Raw genomic sequence first — 12392 nt, 5'->3', positions numbered from 1 at the left:
TTAGTTTCCTTTCCATACATTTTTAAATAGAAGGCCGTGGGGGTTTTATGTGCTCCTCCCAGTAGAGAACAGACTTCTAATGTAGCAAAAATACTGATTTTCCATTCTGCAGCTCACCTAGGTCTGTTTCCATCTAATAAGCCATTGTACAAAATAACTGTTTCCTATAACAGGAAATTTTGCTATGACAGAAGTAACACTGGGTATCCATAGTACTGACACTTCTCATTTCCTCACCCCTGCTACACTGCAAACAGGAGCCAGAGTCATACAAACCCTGTAATTACTTGACAGTAATCATTGCCAGCAATGAAGCAGAGTTAGCAAAGAACTAATTAGCCCACCACCCAGGACTAACAACTCTGCACTTTCTTCCTCTTATTTTTAGCTACAAGCAGGAAAGACATAAATTGCTTTTTTATCAACTAGCATGAAAGAGCTTAGATAAGTTAGATGTTTGCAGTTATCACTCTATAAAGCCAGACCCTGGCCTTCAGCTATGTTCCATATATCAGCCTGGAAGGAGACAACAGGAAGGCTGGAGACCTACCAGTGCTGGAGTGCCGGTGCCAGAGAGTGGATTTGTGGGGTATCCATCAGGAGACACCAAAGCTATCAAAGAAGCACAAACCTCCTGTTTTCATGTCAATGTCTCTTGTTGGATAACAGCAGAGAATACAGAAGGGCTGGCTCTACAAATGTCAGTGAAATACGGACCCTGTCACTTTTTAACTTGCTGGATGAATTTCAACTATTTCTTAATCTTCCCATAGTTAATGGGAAGTCACTTGGATAGTTTCAGTTGCCATCTCATGGATGGAGTCCCTTTGCTCTGACTGCTGGAGAGCACATTCCCACTCATCTGAATCATTACTGGCCTGACAGTGGGCTAAGATGGTTTGGTCTCTAGACAATGGTAATAGCTAGATATTTGGAAAGTAAATGACTAATCCCTTGCCCAGCTAGACTTTCAGTGGGAAACAAGACACATCACTTAATGCTTACACTTCAGTTTAAAAATGGAAAAATTATTCTTCCCTCCTTAGGAAGCAAAATTCCTAGACTATATATGCTAAATTGTGTAGTATGCTCAAAATATGCTCCAAATCCATGAGGACCTCATAGTTAGCTTGCATGAGCTTGTCTTCTTTTACCACTTTAACAAATCAGTGGCCTTTTAAACAAGAGATTTTTTTTTTTTTTTAGTGCTATTAAAGATTTAGTCCAGTCATTGGCTGATCTCTAAATTTACTTATTTCACAGTATCTTCTGCCCACAGACAGACACAAAACACTTGCTTTTCCAGCAGATATTACCTAGTTAGAGTCAGAAGTTGCCTTAAGCCATGATCTGATTCTGGACGAATTAGAGCATTCACCAGGAGATCAATGAATATAAGTCCATGCTATAATTTAAGGTCAGTTTAGTCCAAGAGAGAGGCTAGCAAAGAAAAAATAAACAAATAAACACCATGGGTTTTTATAAAAATCTGAGAAGAGTGCTGAAATGCATACTTGAAATATTTCCTCTGAACTCCACAGCGTGGCTGGCACACCATGGGTTCAACACTTGGTGTGTGTTCAATATGTGCTATGTGGATGCACCAAGCCTGCACACACTCACTTGCCAAACAGAATGACAGAGGTAATGTGACTATTTCTGAAAAATGAAGTGTTTATGGCTTGCTCAGTTTCAGAGTATGTTTCATAATCTTCAACACTCACAATGTGTCACTCATGGGCTTGCAACATATTCCTTCTGAACAGAAGCTGCTTTGTGCTCATCACTGAAGAAGCATGTGCTGTGCAAGTGCCATACTGTATTTTGGCAGTAGCTGTTAGAAGTAAATTTACAGAGGATTAAGGAGATGGAAGGCAGCATGCCTCACTCTGTAATTCTGCAAAGCATTAAAACACCCTGTTTAAAGAAGAGATGAGAGATGGCTGCTATTCAAAATCTTGGGGCTTGAGGTTCCATTTGTTTTGACCAAATTTGCATTCAGTCCTTGAGAAGTCTCTGAACAACAACAGCTGTCCTTGCCCTGAAGTAGTATGTGAAGACACGTCCCTCCTTTGGATGTCACCTTGAGTGCAAGGTGGGAGCTGTCCCCAGGGGCAGAGAGCCACTCACACCTGCTCCAGAGGGAAGCTCCTGCCAGCTGCTATGCTGCCTCTGGGATCAGCCCTTCCCCATCTCCAGATGTACTCCATGAAGAACAGGATTCCAGGGCTGCCCTGGGTTTATGGCTCCTCAAGGCCAGGAGGATGAAAGTATGTGCTGAGGACATGAGACATTTTTGGCTGTCTAGTGGTACAATAATGACATACAGATATGCATAAAGATTGAAATTTGGTTGTGTATGCTTTGAAGGAAACTTTTTTTTCCAAGCATATTGTTTTTCTAGAGTTGACCTTGGTCTGGACTTTTAAGAATCTGACATTTTTTGATGGTTTATTTCACTTTCAGATTTTGGCAGGGTGTAGCCTCAGATATGCCAGAAGTATGATGAGTAAGTTATTCTCCAGACAGAAACAGAGGCAGAAAGCAGGCAGTTGCCTACAAAAGATGGTCTTTCCTACAGATTTTACCATAAAAATACCCAGCACAACTTTTGAAAGAAGACTAAATCTGACTATGAAATCTCAGCAAAATAGCAATTAAATACAGCAAATAACCACCTTAGAGCCCACATGTTGCTCTGAAACCACTGGTTAAAACTGAAGGTATGATAAAGGTATTTTGATATAGGAGATGGGCTATGTTTGGCAGGGAGTGTAGGGGGTATTAAAGTTTTTCATGTTGTTTTGCCTGATGCTTTGCATTTTGCAGTGGTTTTTTTTACACTGTGATGGTAGTTAGAAACCCATTACCCACAGTATTCTGTGGCCATGGCATTAGGCTCTGAAAGCTTACTTATTGCTAAGGAACTGCATTGTTGTACTGAAAATTACAGTTCTGTATTTTCTGGTACAACTTTAAGGACAAACAATAACCCAAACAAATCAGCCTGGAAGCCACTGCTTTACCTGCACTGGAGGATGTTAGGGAAGGCAACACTGCAAAAGGTGAAAATTATAATTGTGATGCTCCATTGGCTGACACTGATTTTGAGAAGAGAGCTGGGGCTTTCATTAATTCTTCCATAACTCCAAGCCAAAGCCAGTATGATGCTGCTAAAAGTAGCCTCAAAACTGAGACTACCAAGCTCCTATTTGTTAGATGTATTTCAAAGAATTTTCTTCATTCATTGTTTACCAATCTGGCCTTCCCTAATTGGGGGTAGAAAAATATAATGAATGCTTATCACCTGGCAAGCTCAAATCCCACTGGAAAGCACTTTTTCAGAAAAATGTTATTGTGGTGAGGACTTTCAGGGAGTGTTAGAGTTTTAAAGTTTCTCATGATGCTTTGCATTTTTCTTCTAAATGAACAGGAAAAAACTCATCTGGCTCTCATTTGAATTCTCAATAGACTTTAGAGAGGAAATTCCAACCAGAGCTGTATTCCTACACCTAAAATCTACATGGGAACGATGCAGCATGCTTGTTTTGAGCCCACAGCAGCCAGAAGAAGCAGAGCTGGGTTAGTGGCACACCCGCGTGTTCCATACAACAGTAATGGTCTCAGCAGAAGGGCTGGTTTTATAAAGCAAATCAATAGGACATGTCAGAACTTAAATATCTATATGACCTGCCTTCCATCATGCATGCAGAATATTTATTAATATATATGGGGATTTTCAGATAAAAAGAATGGAAATCATCTCACCTATCTGCAACTGCATTAGAACTATTAATCCTAGGTGCTACTAAAGGCTAGAGAGAGAAGGAGATACTTCCTTTAAAATATTTCTCTTATCTTATTATGTGAAAGAGGTAAAATGGCTCATGCACAGAAAGAGCTCATTCTTCTCATGGTATATACAGAGAATATGGGATGTACAGGCAGATAAAGCAAAAGACATTTCAGTGAGATTCTTCTTTGAGGCACATCCTGTTAATGGATGGTGTGACTTGAGGTCCCTAATTTCACTTATTTGCACCTGATATTCACCATTTGCATTGGTGGCATAGTGATTTGAATCCATGTTTGCAATGGGATTTGAGATTTATGTAGGAACATTCCTGTGTAGGTGCTCTGTATTTACCACAAACAGCATGTATTTCCCACACAAAGCATATAATGGGATTAGCTACTTGACCTCAAAATCCACTAATCCGAAACATAAACAATCAAGTAAGTACTTATGTTGTTCACCCCCTAATCACCACAATGCCTCCTTGATGAACAATTCATCTGCTGGATTCCGTATATATCTCTATGTATATATTCCATATATATGTATATATACATGTGTTATATGCATATCTCACTAGAATTAAGCTCCTGTTATCAAGATCCCCCCCCGTAGCTGATACTATGCATTCTCGGTATCCAGGTTTTCTTAATTGTTTTATAAGATGAAGTATCTGAAGCTTATAAACAACTCCCAGTACTTTAGCCTTTTAGAATTTGCCAGCAAAATGCTTTTCTTTCCCTAAATATGTGGGCAGCCTCTAGACAAAGATGTTAGCTCAAAGCACAGGGCTGGTTCCAAGTTCAAGTCAGGTTGAGGGTAGGTCTTCCCAGACAGAGGGGTAGGCATCTCCACTTTCCAGCTCCCTAAGAGCCCTGTTCCTAGTTCTCCCTAGACATGACAAGGGAACTAATTGCTCAGTGCACAACAGAGACTAATGAGAGAACGTGATCCTGGCAGAGCTTCACCAGAAGATTCTTGTAATTGATGTGAAGACAATATAACTGATTTGTAGACACATCACTCTGCACCATGCTTCCTGTATCAGCTTCCCACAATTGTTGCTGATTGCCTTCTTCCCCAAGCATTTTCTTCTCTCTCAGTTTTGAAACTCTGGGAAGAAACTTGTAATAGCAATTTGTTTGTGCATGCCTATTTGGCATGCTGCGCCGCACTCTTACACAAATAAAGAGGGAACACGATGTAACACCACAGCATCAGATTTAACTAAGATCCAATTGTGCTCAGTGCCATCTGAATATGGGAAGAATGTTCCCTTAAAGGAAATATCTTCAACACAAGTATAACATGGGACATATAACCATAACATGGGACAATGTTTGACTTACGACTTCATTGGTAAGAAGCACTTCTCTTCCAATAGGCAGCACTGCTCTATATTGTTCCTTCTGCACAGACCTGAATTTGGGGTATCTTTTAGAGCTAGTATGAAGACAGTCTTTGCTAAAAAGTGGTAGCTTGTTCAAAATCACCTCTCAAATAAGTTACCTTTGGCTGAACCACCAGTGTTTGGCTGCTGGAGGCCACTGGCTCTTGATTTATATTATGAGATTGTAAGCAACTAGAACAAATAGTTTATATTTCAAGGTGCAATTTATGAATTTAACTGTCTCACTTTTACTGAGTTCCTCACACCAAAAGTTCAGTGGCAGTCTGAGTAAATGCTCTGACTTGAAACACAAATCACCTAAAAAATTAATGATGAGCTATTTTCCTGAAAGTCTTAAGGACAAACACATTTCCAGGGCCTCTGAAGAGGAAATACTTCAGGGAGAATATTGTTATTAGGTGACACTGAGCAAATGCTTAAGCAGGAGTGATTGAAGCAGACTGTGTACCCTAAGAATTTAATGAGCAGCTTGAAGGAGTTGATGGCCTGAGGCATAGCCTCAGGTCATTAAATCTCAAATGGTTATTAATCCCTAGGAAACACTTTCTGTCAAGGTCATTAGTGCTATTATACAGTGGAAATTGAGGATGTATCAAGAAATTAGCATATTGCCTGTTTGCAGGAAAAATGTTCTCAGAGAGCATGGGCAGGTTGTTTCCAGGAGGATGCTGCAGTGTCCATCTTCCTCTCTGCACCACTTTGAAGCGGAGTTGCTTGGAAGTTACTTTTGCAGAGTGGCACTACAGGAACTTTACCATGCACTGAGCACTTGAATTAACAGCTCGGCGTAACTCCAAGGGATAACATTAGCTGAAATCCCTCCTACTTAGCATATGATTTTAGGTTGGAGTCCTGCCCTACTGTTGTTTCTTAGAATAAATCCAGGAAATCTGAGTCAGTTGTTGTGTACACTTTGTAGCAAACATAGTATTTGACCAAAGGCTGAAACTGTACAGGTGCCGGGATTACTGCCCTTTTCTCAGAACTTCCTAGTCTAAAGGAAACTTCATTGTCATCAAACAGAAATACCTGAAACCAGAACAAATATATCAACTGGCACTAGTGGGGTTAAGGCCAAGAGACTGACCAGCAGGCAGGGAAGGGCAGGAGGTGGTGAGATCCCACGCTGGGGTCTCCCTTTTGGATCCCATTTCTGCATGGGGCACCTTGTGAACAAAGCCTCAGTTTCACAGTCACTGCTATCACTTTCCCATTAAGCATGGAATGTGTTGGTCCTGTGACTTTTCATAAACAGAGTCAAGAGTTCAGGTAGTTATTTGATGCATTTTATGTAGGTAAAGTCATGATTTGGTGTCAGCTTTAGTGGTTATTTTTTTCCATATTCTGATGCTGCTTTGTGATTTGATTCTGGCAAACCAAATCCTATAATTCTGTTAAATTGTCTTTGTGGATCAGATTTTCCTACACTGGAATTATATCTACTACAGTGGTTATTCTGAATTTTGAATTACATTTATTTACAAGTGACCTGGAAATCTTCTACAATATAACTATTGTATTATAATGATCAATGCTTGACTTTTAAGGTAATACAAGGGATTGCAATTACCAAAATCTATCCCTTCTTTTCAAAACTAAGGAGAAAATCCAGAAAATTGTTACACAATAGAATAATTTTGCTTACATCCCTGAGGATGATTTAGCACTCCAATTACGCAGCTGTCAAAATTAAGTGAAGAGATCTTTCTTTATTAAAGACCATGAGGAGATTTCGAAAGCAACAGTATATTATTATAACAGTATATACTATACTAAATAAAGAGAAAGAACAAAAGGACATCATGATCTATTTAATTCCTCTGACAATGTCTGCATTAACTGATCAATGCTTGGACATGCATTGCTATTTACTGTTTGATTAAGTGTTCTCACATTCACTGGCTTCAGCTAATGATGTTATTTCAATTACACATTTCTGCATAGGTGTCAGGAACCTGCTCATATATGGGAAGCTGAGGGCAAATTAACTTTTTTTTTTTTTTTTTTTTTTGTCTGATTGCTTTCTGGAGAGATATTCATTGAATGGAACTGGTAAATTTTTGAAGTACAGAAAACTACTTTTACAATGATATCAAGTAAAAAACCACCCTTGTAGGATATGACTTCATGTTTTCTGCATGTATTGGGTCCTTGATTTTGTTAAGCGTGTCGTAGATATATTTGAGCACTGATACTGTAAGAGATGAAGTTACCCTTCTAAAATGTAAAAGATGAAATTGCACTTTAAAAACATAACTATAGCTGAATATTTTTAGAAGGAAACTTTTGCTTAATTTAAATGTTAGACATCATTCCAAATACCTTAAAAAGTACTGCATACATATCACAGTAAAGAAAATTTTATTTGGCACTACTGGCTTAGACATAGCTGTGAAGCCATAAATCAGATAAAGTATGTATTTGGACACTAAATTATTTTTGGACTTGGAAAATTCCAGTAATGCTATATTTTTACAGCAGTATATTCCTGTAACCTAGATCACAATCAAAGGATACATGTAAAGTAATTTTCTTCTGAGGAAAAGATAAATTTAAACTCCTATTGTAAGGGGTCCAACTGTGCAGTTTCACACTGTCTTAAGGAATAAGGTTCTCATGATGAAAATTTTCAACAGATTTTGTCATTGAAATCACTGTACCTAAATATGTCTAACATTTATTTCCATGCTTGCTTTGCTGGATTGTGCCATAAGGCATGCATTGTACTATTTATGTAAGAAACAGATCTGAAAAAGAACCACACATCCTTCATCTCTCCTGTATTTTCAACAAAACAGAGAATTCCTTACTGCTGAGCTCCTTTTTGGTTTTATTTTCACAAGTATCTTTTCCTTCTGGCTCTCCAACTGTGTTTTTTACTGTCCTAGTTTTCACAGCTATCCCACTAATACTCAGGATACTTCAGTGAGTCTCTGTCAAATTTCATTCCTACATGTGCTCTGTCACTGAATTTAGGAAATCATTGAACTCGACTGCCTGTGAGGGCAGTCACATTTTCTTCACTGGATCTTATGCAAACACAAAGAAAGGAATAATTTGATAATTCCACCATCTGACTAATATACTGGGACTGATAATAACTGCAGCCACATCCTGTAGAATGACCAGTTTGAAAAACATTAAAATAAAGAGTTGGCTTTTTCTCCTCCCAAGGATGGCTATGCTAATTTTATTTTAAAAATACTTAGAATCTAAGAAGATGAAATAAACCATGGAAAACAAGGCCAAAGTAGGGAGTGAAAGTTCATCTAATCCACCCCGTCAAAACCTGCAGGATTAATATTTACTCTTCCTTAGAGGAATCCTGGATTCAGGACAATTTCTGAGATACACCTGACTAAACAGGTCTGCTTTGGTCTCAAACTGGCTAGGTGGCAAATTTACAGCTCTTTGCTGAAGTTGATGTTTTGATGATACAGTTCCAGCTCTGTTTTCAGGAGGAGACATTAACTTGAGCACTGTGTGTCTGGAATGCAGTGCTTACTTTTCCAGACCTTGCACTAACTACCTCTGGATTGTCACACCTGTAGCAGAAACCCCACAAACTTCTCCTCTTTTCTTGCAAGCAGTATCTCATATTCCTGCCGTGCTGGCATCTCAGCACCATTTGCATCCCTGCTCACAGAAATAGTGCCATTTCATGAAATACTGCTTCCTATGGTTTGTAAGGGGTGCTGGATGATAACCTCACCTGTAGTGCTCAGATTCGTTAACCCTCACTTCTTCTGACAAATACAGAAGTGCAGATCTCCCCAAACTATCACAGGTTTGTTTGGATCAGAGGTCTGCACAACTGTGAGTTTCAGAAGGTAGAAGAGTGGATTCCAGGAAAGCAAAACCACCAGTGAATGAAAAGCTAAGAATATACTTTGGGCGAAGCATGGAAGAGGGAATTGCCAATTCCTCAAATAACATTGTTTATTTAACAGTATCCTGCTGGGGGGAACTACGTAACTGCAATGACTCTGAGTAACTGTGCGTACTTATGTCATGATAATGTGATGGATTATTGTGAAAGTCTGCTCTCAAGGGGGAAATATTTGTGTCAGGCAAATACTATCTTCTAAACAGCCTGTGGTTATCCCATACAGGGCACAATGAACAAAAAGTGTGCCTGAACAGCCAGGAGTATGTTCTTCCAAAAAGAAAAACCCTAAATTATAATCTTAGTGATAAATGCCTCTCCAAAACTGTATTTCAGAATGAGTATTTTTATCAAACACCAGACACTCTCACTACTAATAAATAACCTGAAGAGTATATTCCAATTTAGTATCAGTAAAAATATCAGCATTTAGCCCTAAAATCTTTTGCATTTAAAACCTTGTGAATAGTTCACAGACAATAATGACTGTGTTTCTCTTCTTTGGCAAAGAAAGATATTCAGTCAAATATATACTCGCTTATTTATAGCTCTTTGAAAAAAAAGACAGAATCAGAAGAACAAAATGTATATGTATATGTATATATGTATATATTAAGTCTCTACATTTAGCTGGTGTCTGCAATCCACAGCACACGTAAAGTAGTAAAAAACATTAATTAGTATTAATTAATTAATTTTTGTCAAATTATTGGTTTTCTTCAATCTCAGTGCCTGAGCACTGATATTCCCCAATAACCTTCCAAAGCATCAATGCAGAGACTGCACTCCTCCCCACTGCCAGCTCTTTTCTATTTTCCTTTAGAATATTTGAAGGCTGAGGAAGTAGAACACAAAAAAGATTATATTTAGTCTCTCTTCCAATACAGACAGGCTTTGAAGGAAGGCAGTGTAGGCTTATCCCAAAAAACAAGGTTATTTTTTGGAAAATGTTTAAACTTGCACATACTGAGTGTGAGCTTTACCAAAGACACCTTCTGTAGCAGTAAACAGCAGCAGATCTCCTTCCTCACTTAATACCTCAGTCTCATGTTTCAGTTTACAATCTGTTTTGATAGTTCATCCTATGTGATGAACAAAATCCAAACAGTACTTGCAGGGAACTGCGTGAAAAAAAAATCCTCAAACGTCCTCTACTATTGTTTTCCATTTTTAATGCTAAGGAAGATGTCATTGTGGTCAGACGAGAGAAAAATACAGATGCAAACAGAGTAATTTAGAAAAGGTGTCTTAGAAAAAGCTCTTACTCAAGTGTCTGTCAAGGGGATGAGGTACAATTGTTCTGTTCCATTAATTTTTAATCACATCTGGCAATCGGCCTCAAAAGTCTCCAAGACCTTATGATGCCTCAAAATGAAAAGGGCAAAATGCTCTCCTCCATCATTTTGGAAGACATCAGGGCATCTTCCAAAGCAGCCTAAAGGGCTGAATGCTAAGGGAGCTGCCTGAAGGACAGCAATTAGCCATGAGACCAGTAGCACCAGCTCATTTTTATCACAATGATACCATACCCCTAAGGCAAATATTGCTTTCAGGAGATGAAAAAATGAGAAATGACAGCATCACAAATGAGACCCTAGGAATGTTAAGATGGAAGATCCCTAACTGAAATATAATAAATAGCTTTACTGTGGAGTTGTACCTCTATTTATTTAATATTTATTTATTGTTTCATCCATAAATACACAAAATTTTCAAGTTGTTTAGATCCATTCTGCCATACACCTTCTCAAGCAATTTTCTACTGGAAAAACCCACACTAGCCACTAAGTAAAATTTTAAATCCTAAAAATAGCCAAAATCTTTTTCTAAAAAGCTGACTCTGGACTTCCAAATCTGACTTTATCTATTTCTTAAATGTTCTTTAATAAAATGGGCACATAGAGTTGATGATACTTTTTGTAGTTGGCCACTTCTGAAGTAGACTTTAAAGTTGCTTTTTAAGGAAACTTTTTAAAGTTTCAAAGTAGTAGATGACCAAAACTGTCACTTCATAGGTGCCATGTACTGATATAATGTTAACCATCTGTGAGCTGTACAGGTGCTTATTATGCTTGATAAATTTAGACCAAATTCATCACTGCCTGGGCTGGAAGACATTAGGGATGAACCGGTAGGGTGAGTCCCACATTTTCCTCATGATGGAGAAGCAACTCAGTTGTTGAATTGCTCAACTACAATAATTAAAATTTAATTTTTCACTACAATAATTAAAAACATTAGAGAACACTTTAAAATATATTCCTTTTATATCTTTCTTCACAACACAACTCATAGAGCTTCACCCACTAATTTCTTCATAAGTCTTTTAATTTCTGCATGCATTACAGTATATTTGTACAACTGCTTCTTAAAGAAATAATATTCATACCATCTGTCTCTCTGAGACACTCTCCTGCCTCCCAAAACAATTTCAGAATTTACTGACTGAAATGTTCAGAATTTTCAGTTGAATCTCACAGGAGGAGCCATGTCTCAAAGATATTACATTTTAGAAAAGCTGGTGCTGAGCAAAGTATACATATTAGCATTCCAGTAAGGGAAAGGCATTTGTGGGGTGACCCACTATGCATGCTGAGAAGCAGCAGACAGTTAGCTGCAGAGTACGCAACATTCTGCATCAGCATCAGTGCCTGTACCACTTCTCTTATGCATATTTAAGGAATGGAAGAGAGATCTGGGAAGTGACATGGAGGAGGGAAAGGACTTGTTTCAGTGAGGTGGGGTAAAGGAATCCACATTCGTAAGAAACCAAACTGCACTGATGTCAGAGCTCAGAAGGCAGAAATTCATTTACAATTCATTTCAATTTTACAATAACGTCTAAGATGGAAATAAAGGTCAATCACTAGTCATGCCTGGGTAATGGACTGTTCCAATTTTCAGCAGCTCTAGGATGACTCATGCGAGGAATACATCACTGCTGCATTCTTCGCCAGTGTTGCAGGACTGACCACATACAATGTCCTCACACTGCTCTCAGCCCCATCTGTCCCTCCCACTGCTTTCTTCTTTAGAAATTCCAAGAGAAAAAGATAGTGAGGGGCTGTTTCACTGAGTAGGAGCTCTGCAGCCTACCACTGCCCTGAGATACATATATACTTGCCTACATCCAAAAAAATCTCATAGAGGTAATTTGCAAGAAAGGGCCTTGGAGCATATTTCCCAGTCCTACAGATCTACCAAGCTCTGGCATGAATGTCTCTAGAAGAGACAACAAAAATGAGGACATAATAATAGCCATATCAAACCATCAAGCAACCAGCAATTCCCCAAATACA

At 38.5% G+C, this 12392-nt stretch overlaps 1 protein-coding gene across 13 annotated transcripts in view; it reads right to left on the bottom strand.

Moving 5' to 3' along the window:
• The window catches only part of STARD13 (StAR related lipid transfer domain containing 13), a 285778-nt gene that overhangs the window by 49852 nt on the left and 223534 nt on the right, over positions 1-12392 (bottom strand). The window lies entirely within an intron of this gene.

The sequence above is a fragment of the Lonchura striata genome, chromosome 1 (assembly GCF_050655825.1).
Source record: "Lonchura striata isolate lonStrDom1 chromosome 1, ASM5065582v1, whole genome shotgun sequence".
Lineage (NCBI taxonomy): Eukaryota > Metazoa > Chordata > Aves > Passeriformes > Estrildidae > Lonchura > Lonchura striata.
The sequence above is the reverse complement of the archived record's forward strand: the minus strand, read 5'-3'. Positions and strand labels throughout refer to the sequence as shown.